This window comes from Dendropsophus ebraccatus, unplaced genomic scaffold, assembly GCF_027789765.1.
Source record: "Dendropsophus ebraccatus isolate aDenEbr1 unplaced genomic scaffold, aDenEbr1.pat pat_scaffold_1046_ctg1, whole genome shotgun sequence".
Taxonomy (NCBI): Eukaryota; Metazoa; Chordata; class Amphibia; order Anura; family Hylidae; genus Dendropsophus; species Dendropsophus ebraccatus.
In genome coordinates this window covers 3,342-21,776 of record NW_027208463.1, presented here as the reverse complement: position 1 = coordinate 21,776, position 18,435 = coordinate 3,342, and the positions used below count along the sequence as shown (strand labels likewise).

Genomic DNA, 18,435 nt, shown 5'->3' with positions numbered 1-18,435 from the left:
CCACTTCTTGAGCAACTGGTATTCGAATGCCGAACAATTGGACTCCCTGCTGAGTTGCGCTCATCTCTAGTCCTGTGTACAACACACTGCTGAATCTGACTACGCAGGATTTGTTTGTAGTCTGTACCATGGAGACCGTAAAAAATTTTTGGGGAGAAGAAAAAAAAAAAAAAAAGGCTCCTACTTAGATGCAAAGAAAATAAAAATGCAGTGAGGGTGGACATAGACCTTAAGGCATGTCTCCCCCAAATTTTTGCATATAGTATAGTACATAGGTCTTAAAGGCGTCATCTACTGCCATACTGTTGTAACATTTGAATAAAATATGACCACTTCTGTAGTCTGGGTGGTCGTATTTACTTTCAGATATCTCTCCCGATTACAGAATGGCAATGCTGAGTAGATAAAGGCATAAACAGGATGGTAACCTTTGGTTCCCACAATTTCATGCATGCAGACTTACTGTATTGCCAGTCTGTTTTCAATTGGGAGAGGGGAGGTAGGCAGCTGTGCTACATCCCTGACTTCTTGAAATCAGCAGATGAAATCCATTATGCCCAATCCTAACCTCGGAGGAAGAAGTAGGGAGCCCCATACACAAGATGGGCAGCTGATACGGCTAAAATCGGTGAGCTCAGCACACATTTAAATAAACCTGCAATAAACCAAACTGGCCCTCAAAAGTTCCATGAATTAATCTTCAATTAAAGGATTCTTGTCTCTACCAGTAAGAGGGGAGATTTATACAGGAAGTATCTTATAAACACATAACACTTCCTGACCATTATAGGGATACAAACAAGCACATTACGCTGATGACTGCGGTCATGGTGACATCGCAACAGATTTACTGAGACCATGTCAGGAAATGAGCTGTCACAATGTAACTACTACTACATCCTGGGAAAACCAGGAAGACCGGAGCTGCGCCGTGCATAAAGGGACGTCACCAGGGGCCGAGATGGAAGAACATGGGGGACGGACAGCGAAACATCAGCACCATCTTAATGAGAACCTGCCACGTCCTCTGGGTCTCAAACGGCCTGGACACCTGACCAATCGCAACACCACTCAGATGCTGTTTTGCTCAGATTTTGTCCTGATCTCTCAGGTCCCTAAACCAGATTATGAAACCCCAGGGACCTGACAGGTTCTCCTTAAAGGGGTACGCCAGCAAAAAATATTTCTCTTTTAAATCAACTGGTTTTAAGTTAGAATTTACTTCTATTAAAAAAGATCAAGTCTTCCAGTACTTATCAGCTGCTGTATGTCCTGCAGGAAGTGGAGTATTCTTTCCAGTCTAACAGTGTTCTCTGCTGCCACCTCTGTCCATGTCGGGAACTGTCCAGAGCAGCAGCAAATCCCCATAGAAAATAGACATCAATCAGAAGCTGCTTTAGCAAAAAAAAAAAAACAAAAAAAAAAAAACTTTGCACTAAAAAGGAGAAGTCGTCGTCTAAAAAAATGTGACAGACGGCAGGGGAAGAAAAACAAGCAGCAAGCCTCTCCCCATGCCCACGATGGGCATGGGACCCCTGCCAGAAAGAATTATCCCAAGTTGTGATATCATTACTGATGGACAGCCCACTCAACCAATCAGCAACTGCAGCAGCGTCCCTCCCCAGGCAACCAATGGCTGAGCGGCCAGTCCATCAGCCGGGCGGTGACGTCTGCTCTGCTGGAGATACTGGGGCGCCGATCCTACGCTGGAAAGGAGTTTATGTCCCCCCACGCCCTGCTGTTTAAAGCATTTCTCCGTGGCCGGACTTCACCTTAAATTTTAAACCTGCATCACCACAGATATTGCAGCACCACAAATAAAGTGTGCGTATCTGCATAGAATTGCTGCAGTTTTCTCGCATTTTAAATGGATCTGCAACACAAAGCATCAAAAAGCCTATTATTCTAGGTGTATTACTGTACGGTACCTCCTTCTCTGCCTCTCAGATCTGGCTGCTGAGGATTGCATTGAAGCAGCGTGCGCAGGCACGAGATCTAAGAATCAGAGAAGGAGGTACCATACAGTAATACCGCTAGGATACAGGGGCGGGCAAGACTGGTTAAAGAGGCCTGTTTGTCTGGGCGCAGTGTGCTCTACCATATCTTTTTTTCCCGTACCCAGAGTCTGTACGCCTTCATACGTTTGCCGCTTACGGCGGGGACACGCCCATTCTTGAGCCCCTCATCGTATGCAGCGACCACACATTCTCCAGTTCTGCCCTATAACACGACTCCGGCATATAAGACAACCCCCAACTCTAGAGCAGATTTTACAGGGTTAAAAAGTCATCTTATACGCCAGAAAATACGGTACATATTCTTACGACTAATTTTTTATAAACCGCGATTATGCTGATGTATATTTTTGTGTCCAAGTTGCAAGAAGGCGCAAGTGTTCAGGTTAAGAGACAGATTCAGTACTTACCCGGGCTGCAGATTCCCACACTGCTGGGATTCCGTTTCAATGACAACCTATTGTCGGAGATAGCTTCCCCTAACCGCATTGATGCTGTAAACTTCCACCGCACCAGCAAGGTTAAGCCGCCCGGCAGGTCAGCATGTGATCCCACAGCAGGCAGAGATTTAGAAAGCAGCCTTATTTTGTAACAACCTAGTTTATATCCAGGCCTTTTCTCCATCAGGTCTGATCCCTCACAGCCAGCGGCCCATTCAATCATTGACTTAGGACGTCTGCTGGGGAACAAACGCTCTCGCTCATGCATACGACTTTGCCAGACCTGTGTGTACTTTACAGTCTAAGGCTCCTCATTGTTCTAGGTGAAACATGAGCCCTTCATAAGGAAACCAGGGCAGTGCGAGAAGATACAGAGAGGAAAGGATCAATATGGGCTCTTCTACAGGTACTCAAAGGGGGGGGAGAGAGAGGGCCGGTCTGCTAGAGGAGAAAGTCAGACGCAAGTGTATAGGAGAGTGGGGCCGGTCTGCCAAAGTGTATATAGAAGAGTGGGGGGGCGGTGTCTACTAGAGGAGAAAGTCAGACGCAAGTGTATATAGGAAGTGGGGGACGGTCTGCCAAAGTGTATATAGAAGAGTGAGGGGCCGGTCTGCTAGAGGAGAAAGTCAGACGCAAGTGTATATAGGAGAGTGGGGGCCGGTCTGCTAGAGGAGGAGAAAGTCAGACGCAAGTGTATATAGGAGAGTGGGGGCGGCTGCTAGAGGAGGAGAAAGTCAGACGCAAGTGTATATAGGAGAGTGGGGGACGGTCTGCCAAAGTGTATAGAAGAGTGGGGGGCCGGTCTGCTAGAGGAGAAAGTCAGACGCAAGTGTATATAGGAGAGTGGGGGGCCGGTCTGCTAGAGGAGGAGAAAGTCAGACGCAAGTGTATATAGGAGAGTGGGGGCCGGTCTGCCAAAGTGTATAGAAGAGTGGGGGCCGGTCTGCTAGAGGAGAAATCAGACGCAAGTGTATATAGGAGAGTGGGGGGCGGTCTGCTAGAGGAGGAGAAAGTCAGACGCAAGTGTATATAGAAGAGTGGGGGGCCGGTCTGCTAGAGGAGGAGAAAGTCAGACGCAAGTGTATATAGGAGAGTGGGGGGCCGGTCTGCCAAAGTGTATATAGAAGAGTGGGGGGCCGGTCTGCTAGAGGAGAAAGTCAGCCGCCAGTGTATATAGGAGAGCGGGGGCCGGTCTGCCAAAGTGTATATAGAAGAGTGGGGGGCGGTCTGCCAAAGGAGGAGAAAGTCAGCTGCCAGTGTATATAGGAGAGTGGGGGACGGTCTGCTAGAGGAGAAAGTCAGCCGCAAGTGTATATAGGAGAGTGGGGGCCGGTCTGCTAGAGGAGGAGAAAGTCAGCCACCAGTGTATATAGGAGAATGGGGGGTCTGCTAGAGGAGGAGAAAGTCAGACGCAAGTGTATATAGGAGAGTGGGGGCCGGTCTGCTAGAGGAGGAGAAAGTCAGACGCAAGTGTATATAGGAGAGTGGGGGCCGGTCTGCTAGAGGAGAAAGTCAGCCGCCAGTGTATATAGGAGAGTGGGGGGGCCGGTCTGCCAAAGTGTATATAGAAGTGTGGGGGCGGTCTGCTAGAGGAGAAAGTCAGCCGCCAGTGTATATAGGAGAGCGGGGGGCGGTTGCCAAAGTGTATATAGAAGAGTGAGGGGCCGGTCTGCTAGAGGAGGAGAAAGTCAGCCGCCAGTGTATATAGGAGAGTGGGGGCGGTCTGCCAAAGTGTATATAGAAGAGTGGTGTGGGGAGGGGGGGGTCTGCTAGAGGAGGAGAAAGTCAGACGGGAGTATATAGGAGAGTGGAGGCTGGTCTGCTAGAGGAGGAGAAAGTCAGACACAAGTGTATATAGGAGAGGGGGGGGGGGGGTATATAGGGGAGTGGGGGCCGGTCTACCAAAGTGTATATAGAAGAGTGGGGGAGGGGGGGGGAGGTGTCTGCTAGAGGAGGAGAAAGTCAGCTGCGAGTGTATATAGGAGAGGGGGGCCGGTCTGCCAAAGTGTATATAGAAGAGTGTGTGTGTGTGTGGTGTGTGTGTGTGTGTGTGTTGGGGGGGGGGGGGGGGGGGGGGGGGGGGGGGGGGGGGTCTGCTAGAGGAGGAGAAAGTCAGACACAAGTGTATATAGGAGGGTGGGGGTATATATGAGAGTGTGTGTGGGGGGGGGGGGGGGGCGACAGCTCCTTAAAAAAGGGGTTGTCCAGTCCCACCAAGGTTTTAGTTATGGGTTATCCAAAGATTTAAAGTTATCCTCTAGCACAAGAATCTGATCAGGTAACCAACCACTGAGCATCACCCCCTTCTCCACCAACTCTGCTTCAACACCTACCTCACGGTCTATGCCAACACAGGCAGCTTACCAACTGTTTCATGGTGGCGGACATGTTGCTGGATTTCAGCTACAGTGTTTGCACAGTAATGGAGACAACCACTTTAAGACAAGGAATGCATCTTCACGCGGCTGATTATATAGTGGCGCTAAACAGCAGACAACGATGGGGGTTGGGTTCCAACCAGATGTCCATCGTTAATGGCAGGGAAGGGGAACCAGTGGCCCTCCGGCTGTTACAACACTGCAATTCCCATCATGCCTGTACGTCCACAGCTTTGGTTTTCTGGGCATCATGGGAATTGTAGTTTGGCAGGTTCCCCTTTCCTGTGACTGTTGTATATCGGTCCCCATCACCTTCGTTACACTTGATTATCTTTGGCCGTAAGCCACGTATCACGGCCAAACCCACCATGTGACCCTGGACTAGAAAGGGAGGAGACTGGGTAGACTAATTATAGATTCTGCATTTATGCTGTACTTAATCACTACATGTTCAACAACTTGACATTCTAAGAAAGTATAAATATGGCGGCCAATATAAGATGTTACAATGTCCCTATGTCGCAGCTCCACCCGGAGCACCATTGACAGCGGGCCAAGCATCACGCTCATAGGCCCGATAGACCAGTCAGAGGTAAGGACTCCACACAGTCCAGGAACTATATATAGCTTATAATAGTAGTCATTTGCATAGTCTATTATTATAGTATTGTACAATCCTGGTGAGGTCCATCACACCTTGGCACTGCCCAGCTAGATCACTGCACCCTATACAGGCCCAGGTGCCTCTCCTCAACGTCTAACTAATAACTGGTGAAGGTATAACAGTGCAAAAATACAACATCACAACCCCGATGTGTATAGAAGTAGATAAAAATTAAATAGGCATTAGAGAGTGACTCACTTTAGAAAATATCTTTGTCCCGATGGAGTTTTGGCCATTTCCCATCCGGCGGGCAATGGGACATCGTCCGGAATTTCGAAAGACGACTGCCGAAGATGAGGATTTGGGGGGTGGCGGGTCCTGGGCCAGTAACCACTCCTTGTGGAGAGAGCGCACCCGGAGAGATGGCACCAAGCTGCAGGGAGGCCGGAGAGGAGTGAGCGCGAACATGCTGAGGAGTCAACGCCCCGCGGATCCACCGTCCGTGCTGGCCTGTGAGGAGGCAAAGGTGTTACTCTTCTTCTGGGATATATAGAGTTAAAATGCAAATCCACCAATAGACCAGGTCATAGGGTTAGGCTAATCTCTCAGATAGGAAAGCCATTCCTATGGAAACATTCAGCATTTAAAGGGTACCCTTCACTGTGGTCCGAAAGATCGGGCCTACTGTAGATCCAACTAAAGCTGGCTGAGTTCTGCGCACAAGCCCCTACATAGAAGGCCTGTGCACTGAACTAGACCGGTACAGGGTCTTGGCAACCCGTGCCAGCTGCAACTGCATGTGGATTGGTACCTAGGACCGTAGTAAAAGGCACCCTTTAAGGGGAAAAACAGGCGGTAAATAAAAAGACAGTGTAAGATTCCATAAAACCTGTTTTGCGGTCAGCAAATCTGCTGATTTTGACAGGAGCAGCCTACAACCCAATCTAGTGTGTGGTGGCCTCCAACAGAGAAAAACATCAAGCAGGATTTATTTCAACTGTTATCTGTTCTGATTCCATGAGCTAAAGGATCAGGCAGTTGAAATATAGTTGCCCGATTCTCTCCCCTAACGTATGCTGGAGGTCCCAATACACATACAGTAGCCTGGTTGGGCCAAAATCAGTGGGTACGGCCTACTTTATAGGAACATGTATGGGGACCTAAAGTGTCACTGCCATATATAATATATATATTATATATATATATATATATATATATATATAATATATAATATATATATATATATATTTTTTTTTTTTTTTTTTTTTTTTTTTTGCAGAAATCAATAGTCCAGACGATTAAAGAGACTTTGTTATTGGGTTTATTAGGCAAATCTGCCATATATCTGCATTCAAAAAGACTTTTCCCAGTCCCCCCCCCCCTCCCTCCTCTCTCATTCACTGCTTATTATCAGGAAATCTCGACTTTTTACATCAGTCGGACCCTGTGTAACTATGGAGAGGGGAGGGGGGAGGAGGGAGATTAGTCACCAGCAGAGAACAAAGGATTACACAGTGGGACCTGTGTGAAAGCCGGTATTCAGAGGTCAGAGAGGTCAGTGCTGACTCCAGAGGAGATAGCCGGTGATGTAGCTGTAAATTAACTCTTTGTTGTCCTGTTTTGGTGCTCATCTCCCTCCACCCTCCCCTCTCCATAGAAAACAATGAAGACGGGGGGAGAGCTTCAAACTGCTTTTTCATTATAAAAATTCATTTTTCGGCTAATAAACCCAATTACAAAGTTTCGTAAAATCTCCTGTACTATTGATTTCTGCAAAAAAAAAAAAAATGTAAATGACAGTGACACTTTAAGACCGATAAGGGCCAGCAAATGAGGCCATTTTGTACTTGATTGAAAGGCAGAAAAATGCAACCCGAAAGACGTAAGGATATGAATTGACCAATGAAGACAGGAGTAGCCATCAATCCAGCTATGAGCTAGCAATGAATTCTGGGAACTCTCTACTCTGAAGAGCCCATATCGATCCTTGGCAGCATTACCGCTGCTGAATGAGCCCGAACGCTTCTCTAGACAATACCAGTTATACCGTCATACAGGAAACTGCACCAGAGGGAAGAAAGCCGCCGAAGGTACCAGCGGGATGTCAAATCCTGCTGCCATCAGGGAAACATACAGCAATCGTGTTATACTTTATTTTCTCACCTTTTATGACAATGAACCACAAAAATCAAGGTTATTGAACTACAGCAACACAGTGTCACAGTCTAACTATAGAGAGCATAAGAGGCATAAAGTGCTACTTAAAGGGGTTATCCAGCGAAAATCTTTCAGAACAACTGGTTTCAGAAAGTTATATAGATTTGTAATTTACATCTATTTAAAATTCTCAAGTATTCCCATACTTATTAGCTGCTGTATGTCCTGCAGGAAGTGGTGTATTCTCTCCAGTCTGACACAGTGCTCTCTGCTGCCACCTCTGTTCATGTCAGGAACTGTCCAGAACAGTAGCAAATCCCATAAAACCTCTCCTGCTCTGGACAGGTCCTGATCTGGACAGAGGTGTTAGTAGAGAGCACTGTGTCAGACGGGAAAGAATACACCCACTTCCTGCAGGACATTCAGCAGCTGATAAGTATGGGAAGACTTGAGAATTTTAAATAGATGTAAATTAATTACAAATCTATATTACTTTCAGAAACCAGTTAATTTGAAAGAAGATTTTCGCTGGACAACCCCTTTAAACCACACCCTCTCCAAGCAAAAAAAGTTTCCAAAAGGAGCAGCCGACGCAAACCGCTTCAAATAGCACAAACTGCTTCATAATGATGCGTACAATTTAATGCCCTGTAAAAAAATACTAAATATGCCAGAATTGCGCAAAAAGATTGATGTGTACCTTAAAGGGGTTATCCAGTGCTACAAAAACATGGCCACTTTTGTCTCACTCGTCTCCAGATTGGGTGGATCTAAAGACCTACAAGTACATTAGATTTGTCAGCCGACTCCAGCAATTTCTGCGGACTAGCCAGCTATCCAACGTGTATAGAGGACTGCAGACTCCCCTCCCCATCTGATGTTGGGGGTGAGAAGAATTTTGGCGTCAAAACCCAAGTGGTAGAAGTCTACTGGACACTTAGCTACGTGGCACCAAAAGTTTCATTGAAGTGGTGGAGACACACACTACCTATAGTCTTATTGAGGTGGTGGGTGCCCCAAAAAGGTTGGCTGTGTACCAAGACCCATGGATTCCTCACTACACCTTGAAAAGATATATTAGTCTAGGTAATATCATATGAGCTGCCAGTATTATCACTGGTAGAAAGGAAGAGATTTTGCAGACTTCACCGAAATGGTGGTGGCAGGTCCTGACTTGCTTGCTGTATAAGTCCTGCGGCATAAGTACAGCTCAGGATCTAAACACTAAAATGAGCGCTCCTCCCTAAGGGTCCAACATGTCTACTACTAAGAAGAAACTGGCTGGTTCCTCGCAATACAAACAAGGTGGTGCCAGCACACCCTGCCAACCTCCATCTACCATACCCGCATTCACCAAAGCACAAATGTGAGAGAATTCAACCAAAGTGATCGATCTGGTTAGATCTTATATACCAGAAAGCTACCCCACAGAGCCACTAAGTAGGGAAACTTGACAGACGCCATCGTAACCTATCAAGTTCCGCAAGGATCGGTCATTGCCGTGTTATAAGTAACAGACATAAGGTTAATTCGAGCAAAGGCCAAGACTTAAAGGGGTTGTCGGGATGAAATTATATTTAAAGGGAACCAATCACGCCGAAATTGCCCCCATTGATAAGGAAGCGTGCTGGTACATCAGCCAGCACGCTTCCCAAACATCCCCTGTCCCCTCCGTCCCCTCTCTTGTTAGCCCGTAATCTTACTTTTGTGATGTCCCGCGCCGTATGCTAATCAGCCCCAAGTAGTCAAGGTGGGCTGAACTAGTCAAGGTGGGCTGTACTAGTCACGGTCCTGGGCGCTGTAATCACGCCCAGAGGGGCGTGATTCAAAGACCTTCGCTCCTCCGACGTCATCTGTGGCCCGCGTTCACGTCGGCGGCGCGCCGCGTCTTTCGCATGCCGCGCATGCGCAGTACGGCGGGAGAAGACACTGACGTACTGCGCGTGCGGAAGACGTCGGCGGCGCTTGCGTTCCAACGCCGACGTCTTCGCACGCCGCGCACGCGCAGTACGTCAGCGTCTTCTCCCGCCGTACTGCGCATGCGCGGCATGCGAAAAATGCGGCGCGCTGCCGACGTGAACGCGGCCCAGAGATGACGTCGGCGGAGCGAAGGTCTTTGAATCACGCCCCTCTGGGCGTGATTACAGCGCCCAGGACCGTGACTAGTACAGCCCACCTTGACTAGTTCAGCCCACCTTGACTACTTGGGGCTGATTAGCATACGGCGCAGGACATCACAAAAGTAAGATTACGGGCTAACAAAAGAGGGGACGGAGGGGACGGAGGGGACAGGGGGATGTTTGGGAAGCGTGCTGGCTGATGTACCAGCACGCTTCCTTATCAATGGGGGCAATTTCGGCGTGATTGGTTCCCTTTAAACTGTGCTGTGGGGGGGCCATTCTGTTCCAGTATTAGCCTAACTGGGACCTGCACAATCGCTAGAACTAAAGGGTCTATTACATGAAACAATTAACGGCCGTATTCGGCCTTTACAGCTGATAATAGTCTTGTGTAATAGAAGGCAACGATCAGCTGACATGAAGGATGTTGGTTGATCGTTGCCGTCTTTTGTCTTTCAACATGTTGAAAGACAAACAAGTAATATAGCAGCGATCTGCTGACGTCGCTCCGTAGAATAGCTATCCTCTATAGGCTGCCTGGACGATCAAGTGCTTACCTGGGCAGCCCCCCTGTACTCACCCTCTCACAGCCGACAAGCGGAATAGTGACGGCATCGAGCAGGGAAAGAGGAGCAGGCCACAGCGCTGACATCGCTTGTTTGCTCCTCTTGGTCACCCGGTGTAATAGGGGCATCTACAGACGATGGGCCACAGAACAGAGTTTGGAGTTCCTGCCATCAGCCTTCATTAAGTCGGAAGCTCCAAAACTGTTCTGTTTGTGCTACTGTACTGACGTGGTGTCAATAAATAGCGTGAACATTTAAACCGTTTCTGTGGTCCCGGCATCATAATGAGTGTCCGTACTTAGAGTCCGTTCACAGAACGTGTGAATGCCCTTTTAGTCCCCCATCCCTCCTTAGTGTACAACTACAGAGAGGATCACCAATGAAGTTACCAACAAACAGGCATCCTGCCCCTCGATTCAATGTCTATTGGACAGATGGGGGGGGGGCACTGTCACTGTACTTGGCTGTTTTTGTATGAAAGGTTTTGTATGAAAAAAACATTTAAAAAACCCCAAACACTGAAGTCTTCAATACACAATGGGAGGAGATCTGGGGTATCTACTCTACAGCCTATAGGTTTGTGGTCCCCCAGTCAAACACAGCTGTTCAAACAATCAGGGGCCAAAGTTCCAGATTAGCTGCCATTGTAACCCATCTCCTTGTGGACCGAGGCGATTATATGTAATTTCCTGTTTATTTTCCCTTAATTGTCTGCAGTTTACACATGTACCACCTTACTATGAATGTCCGCCTATGGGAGCTACAAGGTAGAATTAAAGGGGTAGGGGATTCTTGTTCTCCTAAAAAGAAGAGAGATCAGAACCGAGAAAATACATACAGTATCCTACGGACACCCTAACAATAGGAATATTGATTCCTATTGTCATTTCAAAAACTAGATACCTCATCAACATATCAGAACCTTTGATCGCTTGGGATCTGAGAGTTCAAACCTCGAAAGATCAGGAGAATAAGCGGAATAAAGTGTGCGCTTAGCAGATTTGCTCCCCGATTCACTTCATGTGGTCAAGACAGATGCAAAATGTATGTTTTTGGGGATGTCTAGCTTACCTGGACACAAAGTAGAGTAAGAAGAGTGCGGTAGCTTCCTGCTTATAATACTGGTCAGTCATGGTGTGAACATTCAGGCCCTGACTGATCAAAAATAGAAGTCTACGGGGCCATACCTACTATTCTACAAAGAGGCCTATATCCACCATATCTGTATGTCACCATGCCTACTATTCTACAAAGAGGCCTATATCCACCATATCTGTACGTCACCATGCCTACTATTCTACAAAGAGGCCTATATACACCATATCTGTATGTCATTATACCTACTATTCTACAAAGAGGCCTATATCCACCATATCTGTACGTCACCATGCCTACTATTCTACAAAGAGGCCTATATACACCATATCTGTACGTCACCATGCCTACTATTCTACAAAGAGGCCTATATACACCATATCTGTACGTCACCATGCCTACTATTCTACAAAGAGGCCTATATACACCATATCTGTACGTCACCATGCCTACTATTCTACAAAGAGGCCTATATACACCATATCTGTACGTCATTATACCTACTATTCTACAAAGAGGCCTATATCCACCATATCTGTCCATCACCATACCTACTATTCTACACAGAGGCCTATATGCACCATACCTGTCCGTCACCATGCTACAAAGAAGCCTACAACACTATCTGTCCGTCACCATGCCTACTATTCTACAAAGAGGCCTATATCCACCATATCTGTCCGTCACCATACCTACTATTGTACAAAGAGGCCTATATCCACCATATAACTCTAAACACTGTGGCATGTCCCATTTCATGTCATAATACCAGTGTTCCCCCCTCTAGAGTCCACGCTATCCCATAAGGCGCTTTACGCATATATCCATCTGAATGCTGTATATGGAGGCACTATATGGCGGCACAGTATCACAGTAGTCTATGGGCCTCTACCTCAGTGGTGTGTCCCTGACTAAAATGACTGCAGTCACACCATACAGGTGAGAACACGGCCTAAAACACTAGGCCTCATTTATCAGAACTCTAAGGTTACACCTAATACTAAAGCTGGGTGATCCCAATGACAGTAAAAGGTGTATGGTGGTCTCCCAACTAGGGTAGGGCGTAATAGATTTCCAATGATCTACTGTTCTCAAAAAGTTTAAGCTGAACATATTTTTCCAGTGTGTCAAGATGTCACCGGACGTATAGCTTTTATGAGTCACAGCTCTGTATACACTATGGGGGAGATGTATCAAACATGGCGTAACGTCAAACTGGCTCAGTTGCCCCTAGCAACCAATAGGATCCCACCTGATTGGTTGCTAGGGGCGACTGAGCCAGTTTCACTTTACATCATGTTTGATAAATCTCCCCCCAAATCCAACGCTAACCAAAGCAGACCTAAGTGCCCAATGGTCCACAAGCTCACTGGTTAGAGTCTGGACCAGTCTATGTTGCCCATAGCAACCAATCATAGGTCGGCTTTCACGTCTCATCTTGCTCTGGTAAAATGAAAGCTGAGCTGTGATTGGTTGCCAGTGGCAACAGAATCCAGCTACAGGTCAGCGCTATAAACCTCCCCAGCTGACAAACATTCAGTATAAAGGCCTAAATAAGTCATGTCAAGTCATCAAACCTGCGGTGATAGGGATAACTAGCCGGTCAGTGGAGGTCCAACCACTGGGTCCTCCACGCTCACAAGAATGGGGGGGTCCCTTGTTCCCCAAGCAAATGGAGCAGCTCATCTGTCCCACCATTCACTCTCAATGCAGCTTCCAACATATCCCTTAGACCGGGGGTAGAGGAACCTTGGCTCTCCAGGCATGATGGGAGTTGTAGTTTTGCAACGGCTGGAGAGCCGAGGTTCCCTACCCGCTGCCTTAGATGGTGCATGGAGCAGTGGTGGAGCCCCCATTGCTAGACACCGGACCTCCATTCTCATTATCCGTGAGTGTACCAGCATTGAGCCCAGTGACCATCAGATTCTACAGCACAGAAGGGGAACCTGCGGCCCTCCAGCTGTTGCAAAACTACAATTCCCATCATGCCTGGGCAGCCAAAGCTTTAGCTATCCAGGCAGATGGATACTGTGGTTTTGCACCAGCGGTGGACCACAGGATGCTGTAAAGCAAAGTTAACCAACCCATGGCACTCCAGCTGCGGCAAGACTACAACTCCCATCATGCTAGAAGAAAGCCTCATCTTTGATCTGCGTCTGTCCATTATAATATTAATTATATTATTAATAATAATCTATATTTCAGATCTTTAGGGACCCTATGGTGCTACGTTCTATGATATTGTCCCCCAACCTGTGGCTTTCCGGCTGCTGCAAACTACCTGTCAGGGCATGCTTGGAGTTGTAGTGTATGTATATCTAAAGCTTTACATTGAACGTCAGCTCGGGAAGTAACCCCCCCCCCCTACCCAGTAATAAAAAGCTAGACGTGACTTAGCACAGGCCGCCATTAAGATCCTGTGAATGGTTATGGAAATCTCCTGCACTAGATTAAAGTTGGATTTATCCGTGAGAGGCGGCTTCACCCCCGGCGCTGGGTGCGATGACAAATCACAGCTCCGCTATTGTAGCACTGAGCCTGGGTGGTCATGGCGGACGAAAAGTTTTGTGTGATGATCAAGTTGGGGGGGGGGATGGGAAAGTTCCCTCCTCCATCCACAACCTCCAGACCGCTCTGCTCTCCATGCAAACACAGATGCAGCAGAGCCGACTGGGGCTGCGATGACACATTTAGCTCTGCTACGTCTCCTATTCCTGGTGCAGTTATTTGGTAGTCTGGCTGTAACACTAGAGATGTCAGATCCCCAGCAGCAGCCGAGCGCTTCCTTTCTAGTCCTGGAAACATTCCTATACTTCCATGTTCTTTTTAAATGGCCGGCCCTCCCCTGGATGGGTTCCCTCCTGCGTTCCACCCTGGGGCCAACAACAGGAAAACCAGCAGCCAGCCCTGTGCAAAACAATCACAGGAGGGCTGGGGGATTTTTGTTCTCCCTTATTACAATCACTTTGGCAAATCCCCTGAAGAAGCTACAAAGTAACAAAGTGATTGAGCGGCTGATATAATATAACATTATACAGGAAATATTAGGGTTGGAGACTCCCATACACTCTAAACAAGGGAACCCAAATTAAAGGGACAGCATTACCCCAAGAGGGGGAGGGAAGAGGCCAGATCACAAGTTCTGATCACCAATTTCTATATCTCCCATCACCTTGTATATTTATAACGGACAAGGTCTTCGTGGGACACGTCGGGCCCTATTCCACTGGACAATTATTGTTCGGATAATCGTTCGGAACGAAGCGATAATTGTTCGGTTGCATAGCAGTTAATGATTAAACGACAAACGAGAAGTCGTTGATCGCTCGCATGGAACAAGACGTCGTTCGCAGTAGCGACCAACACAATAGCGACAACAAGACGGCCACAAGAACGATCATCATTCTGTGTAAATAGGTGAACAATTTCAGGTCGATCGTAATAGTGCTCGTTTGAGATCGTTATCGTTAACGATTATGCGAACGATAATCGTCCCGTGGAATAGGATACTTAGCAGCAACGCTTTTTAAGCTATCCTTAGGGTATATGCATGTGAAGGCACCATGTATACCAGGATAGGAAACCTTTGGCTCTCCAGCTGTTGCAAAACTACAATTCCCATCATGGCTGGACAGCCAAAGCTTTAGCTTTGGCTGCCCAGGCATGATGGGAATTGTAGTTTTGCAACAGCTGGAGGGAGGAAGGTTCTCAATCCCTGCCCTATACCATGGTCTTTGATGTTGTCCCCTCACCTGTGGCTTTCTAGCTGCTGCAGAACTACAGCTCTCAGCAGCCTATACTAATCTGTCGCTTTCCAGTTGTTGCAAAACTACAATTTCTTTACGTTCTGCATCCAAAGCAAACCTGTGATTTGAAAAAACTACAACTCCCAGCACATCCTGAGAGCTTCACCAAACCTCTGGTAACTCCCAGCATGTCCAGCTTTCCGTCAGTTGCAAAACTACAACTCCCAGCATGCCCTGCCGGCCAAACCCAAAGTGAAATGATGCCTCCTAGAAAGCTGCCTGGGCATGCTGGGGGTTGTAGTTTTGCACCAGTTGGACAGCACTCTCCTAGAAGGAGGGAATGGCTACACTGCCAAGGCAGTACAGACCCATCTTGGGGTACCACATTTCCCAGCATGCTGTTGCTGCTCCGCAGTACTTTACTGTAACAACCAGTTGATGCAACTCTAGGAGGGAGATTTTCCAGGTAGCCCCGGTCACTGATGTCACCCACCATGTGTAGTTGTCACCGCTGTGCATTGGCAATGGTGAGGCGACAGGATGTCCAATGTCATGCTGCAATAGGAACCTGGCAGTGAGATTTAAAGGGATTGTTCTAATGATCAGTGGGGAGCCTGGTTATGGGCTGATAACTTATTCTTGCGATAAAGCATCAGAAACTGAAGCTTAAAGAGTCACTTTTTAGCGCTCCCTATCCTGGGCGTCCTATCAAGAGTCTCCGTACAGCAGGGATCAGGAAGGATTCTATTGAAGCACTTCGAGGAACTTTTCCTAGAAATGGGCCCTGACGAGAAAGCTGTAGATGCCCCCTCCCCCTTATGAGGATATACTATTTATAGTACTGTGCCTTCTTATGTAGCCGGGAGGCCACTTAAGAACCAAGCGCAACTGCTAACTCCGCCCCCTCACATTACCATAAATCAAGTGTACTACAACTGTTGCAAAACTACAATCCCCAGAATGCCCAAACAGCCGAAGGCTGTTTTGCAGCAGTTGCTGGTTGGGAAACCATGCCCTAGGAGAGCATGCTGGGGGTTGTAGTTTTGCAGCAGTTGCTGGTTGGGAAACAATGCCCTAAGAGAGCATGCTGGGGGTTGTAGTTTTGCAACAGCTGGGAAACAATGCCTTAAGAGCATGCTGGGGGTTGTAGTTGTGCAGCAGTTGCAGGTTTCAGAGACAAGGCCCCAGGAGAGCATGCTGGGGGTTGTAGTTGTGCAGCAGCAGTTGCAGGTTTCAGAGACAAGGCCCCAGGAGAGCATGCTGGGGGTTGTCGTTTTGCAACAGGTTGGGAAACTTGCAACACTATGAGAGCATGATGGGAGTTGTAGTCCTGAACTTTTTTTTTTCCCTGTTAATTTTTTCAGTTTTGCATTTGTCCGCCCGGCCAGCGACCTCCAGCAGAGCCTGCTCGCCCAAAGTCAGGACCGCAACCAATAGCCGGCGTATAGCCCAGACTCAGCAAAGTCCACAATGAAAACAAACAAGTCCTGACCCCCACGAAACGTATAAAAAAAAAGTCTAAGGATGGGAAAGCCGGCGTTCCGGCACTCGAGGGGTTACACCTTCAAGGCTGAGCGAAGAGATGAGAGAACAGCCATATAAAGCTATTAATAAATGACTTCCAGATCACCATTACTACACAGGACCCAGAGAGTAGAGAGAGGCGGCCGCTCTCCTCCCCCACAGCCCGACTCTCCAATGTGGGAGTGAACAGGACTCTACATGCAGCTCCTCCACCCCCCCAACCAACACCACACTCACCGCCTTTGGCTACAAAGTTGGAAAAAAAAAAAAAAAAAGTTGCACTGACCCCAGAGAGAGAGAGAAGCAGAGATTGCACAGACACAAAGACGCAATAGGAACGGACGAGCGGACGTAACCGCAGAACTCGTCTAAATACGTTGTCTACTACGTATCGGGTCTGATAGACACACAGATCTGTAGCCTCTAACTACTGTAGAACTACAAATCCCAGCAGGTTAGGATACTACTACTAAATGAAGGGTGCCCCTATGCTGAGCAATGCCCTCTATAGGTCTCTCTGGGTACTGCATAGGAATGTGTCTGATGCTATAAGGGTCATGATTTGGGGGGGGGGGGGGCACAGATATCAGGGGAATAACAGTATCAGTGCAATTGTCACTTTGGAATACGCCCCCTACTGCTCGTACTCTGACATTACTGCTCAGCTGCTCCCCATCCGGACACCCCAAATCTCTTACTTCACTGCTACCTGACCACATTAGAGTGCAGCACCCCCTTAGGCCCACCTCTAACTCTATCCCAGGGCTTCTTAGTCTTGCCCCCTTTAAATACCCTCCAGCCCCCCCACATCACCCTAGGCCTGCCCATAACTGTAGAGCGCCCCCTTAGGCTCCCTCTATAACAACTTAACTCAATTGCTCATCTTCCAAACCCCCTCCCCCATTTATCCTTGCCCCCTTTCCCCCCCCCCCCCACTATTACAAGTTTGCCCCCCTGTATGCCCTCACTTATCCTCCTGAACACCCCCACAATCCAGCACCCCTGACTTTATCACACCCTCAGCCCCCTCCCCCCTTTAAATGCCCCATAATACGGCCGCATTGTCCCAGACCCCCTACCACTAGGTTAGAGCGCCCCCTTAGGCTCCCTCCCCACCCCCTCCCCCCTCTAATAAAGTGTATAGTGAGTATAGGAGCCGTCACTGCCCTCCCCCTCCCCCTCCCCCGGTGCCCCCCCCTCCCGGTCCCCTCCGGTGCCCTTTAAATCCCGTACCTGCCGGGAGTGAGACTTGGGCTCGGGCTGCTTGAAGAAGGAGTCGGGCAGCTTCCTCATCCTCATGGGCAGAGTTCTGCGGCACGTTTGCGGTTTTGGGGTTCATAACCGCATTAAATAACGCCTCCAGATCGGTCTCCGAGTCCCCCCGCACATGCACGATCTGGTGTCCGGCGGAGGGGGCTGGGGGCGGCCGCGGCGTTCTGCTGGGAGGCTCCGGTATCCATGGTGCGGGTGACTGGGGTAGAGCAGGGGGTAAGAGGCTCCCGGGGCTGCGGCGGTCACAGGACGCGGCTCCCGTGCATGTCAGTGTGAACAGTCCCGATCCGTCCGTGCAGGGGCTCCGGTAAATCCGCCCGGCTCTCCGCGGCCACAGCTCCCGCTCGGCTCCAACTACCAGAAAACTTTCCTCACATCCCGCTGGGACCGCAAAACTTTTTCCCTGGACACGTGATCAACCACAGGCCACGCCCATGCTATGGATGAGCCCGGACAGGGGGCGGAGACTGCGCCTATAACCACGCCCCCTCCCACTCCTGTATATAGGAGAAGAGATA

At 48.5% G+C, this 18,435-nt stretch overlaps 1 pseudogene; it reads right to left on the bottom strand.

Annotated features, from left to right (window-relative positions):
- Nucleotides 1-18,209, bottom strand: part of LOC138774697 (transcriptional coactivator YAP1-A-like) — a 36,854-nt pseudogene extending 18,645 nt beyond the window's left edge.
- Nucleotides 18,210-18,435: the final 226 nt, after the last annotated feature.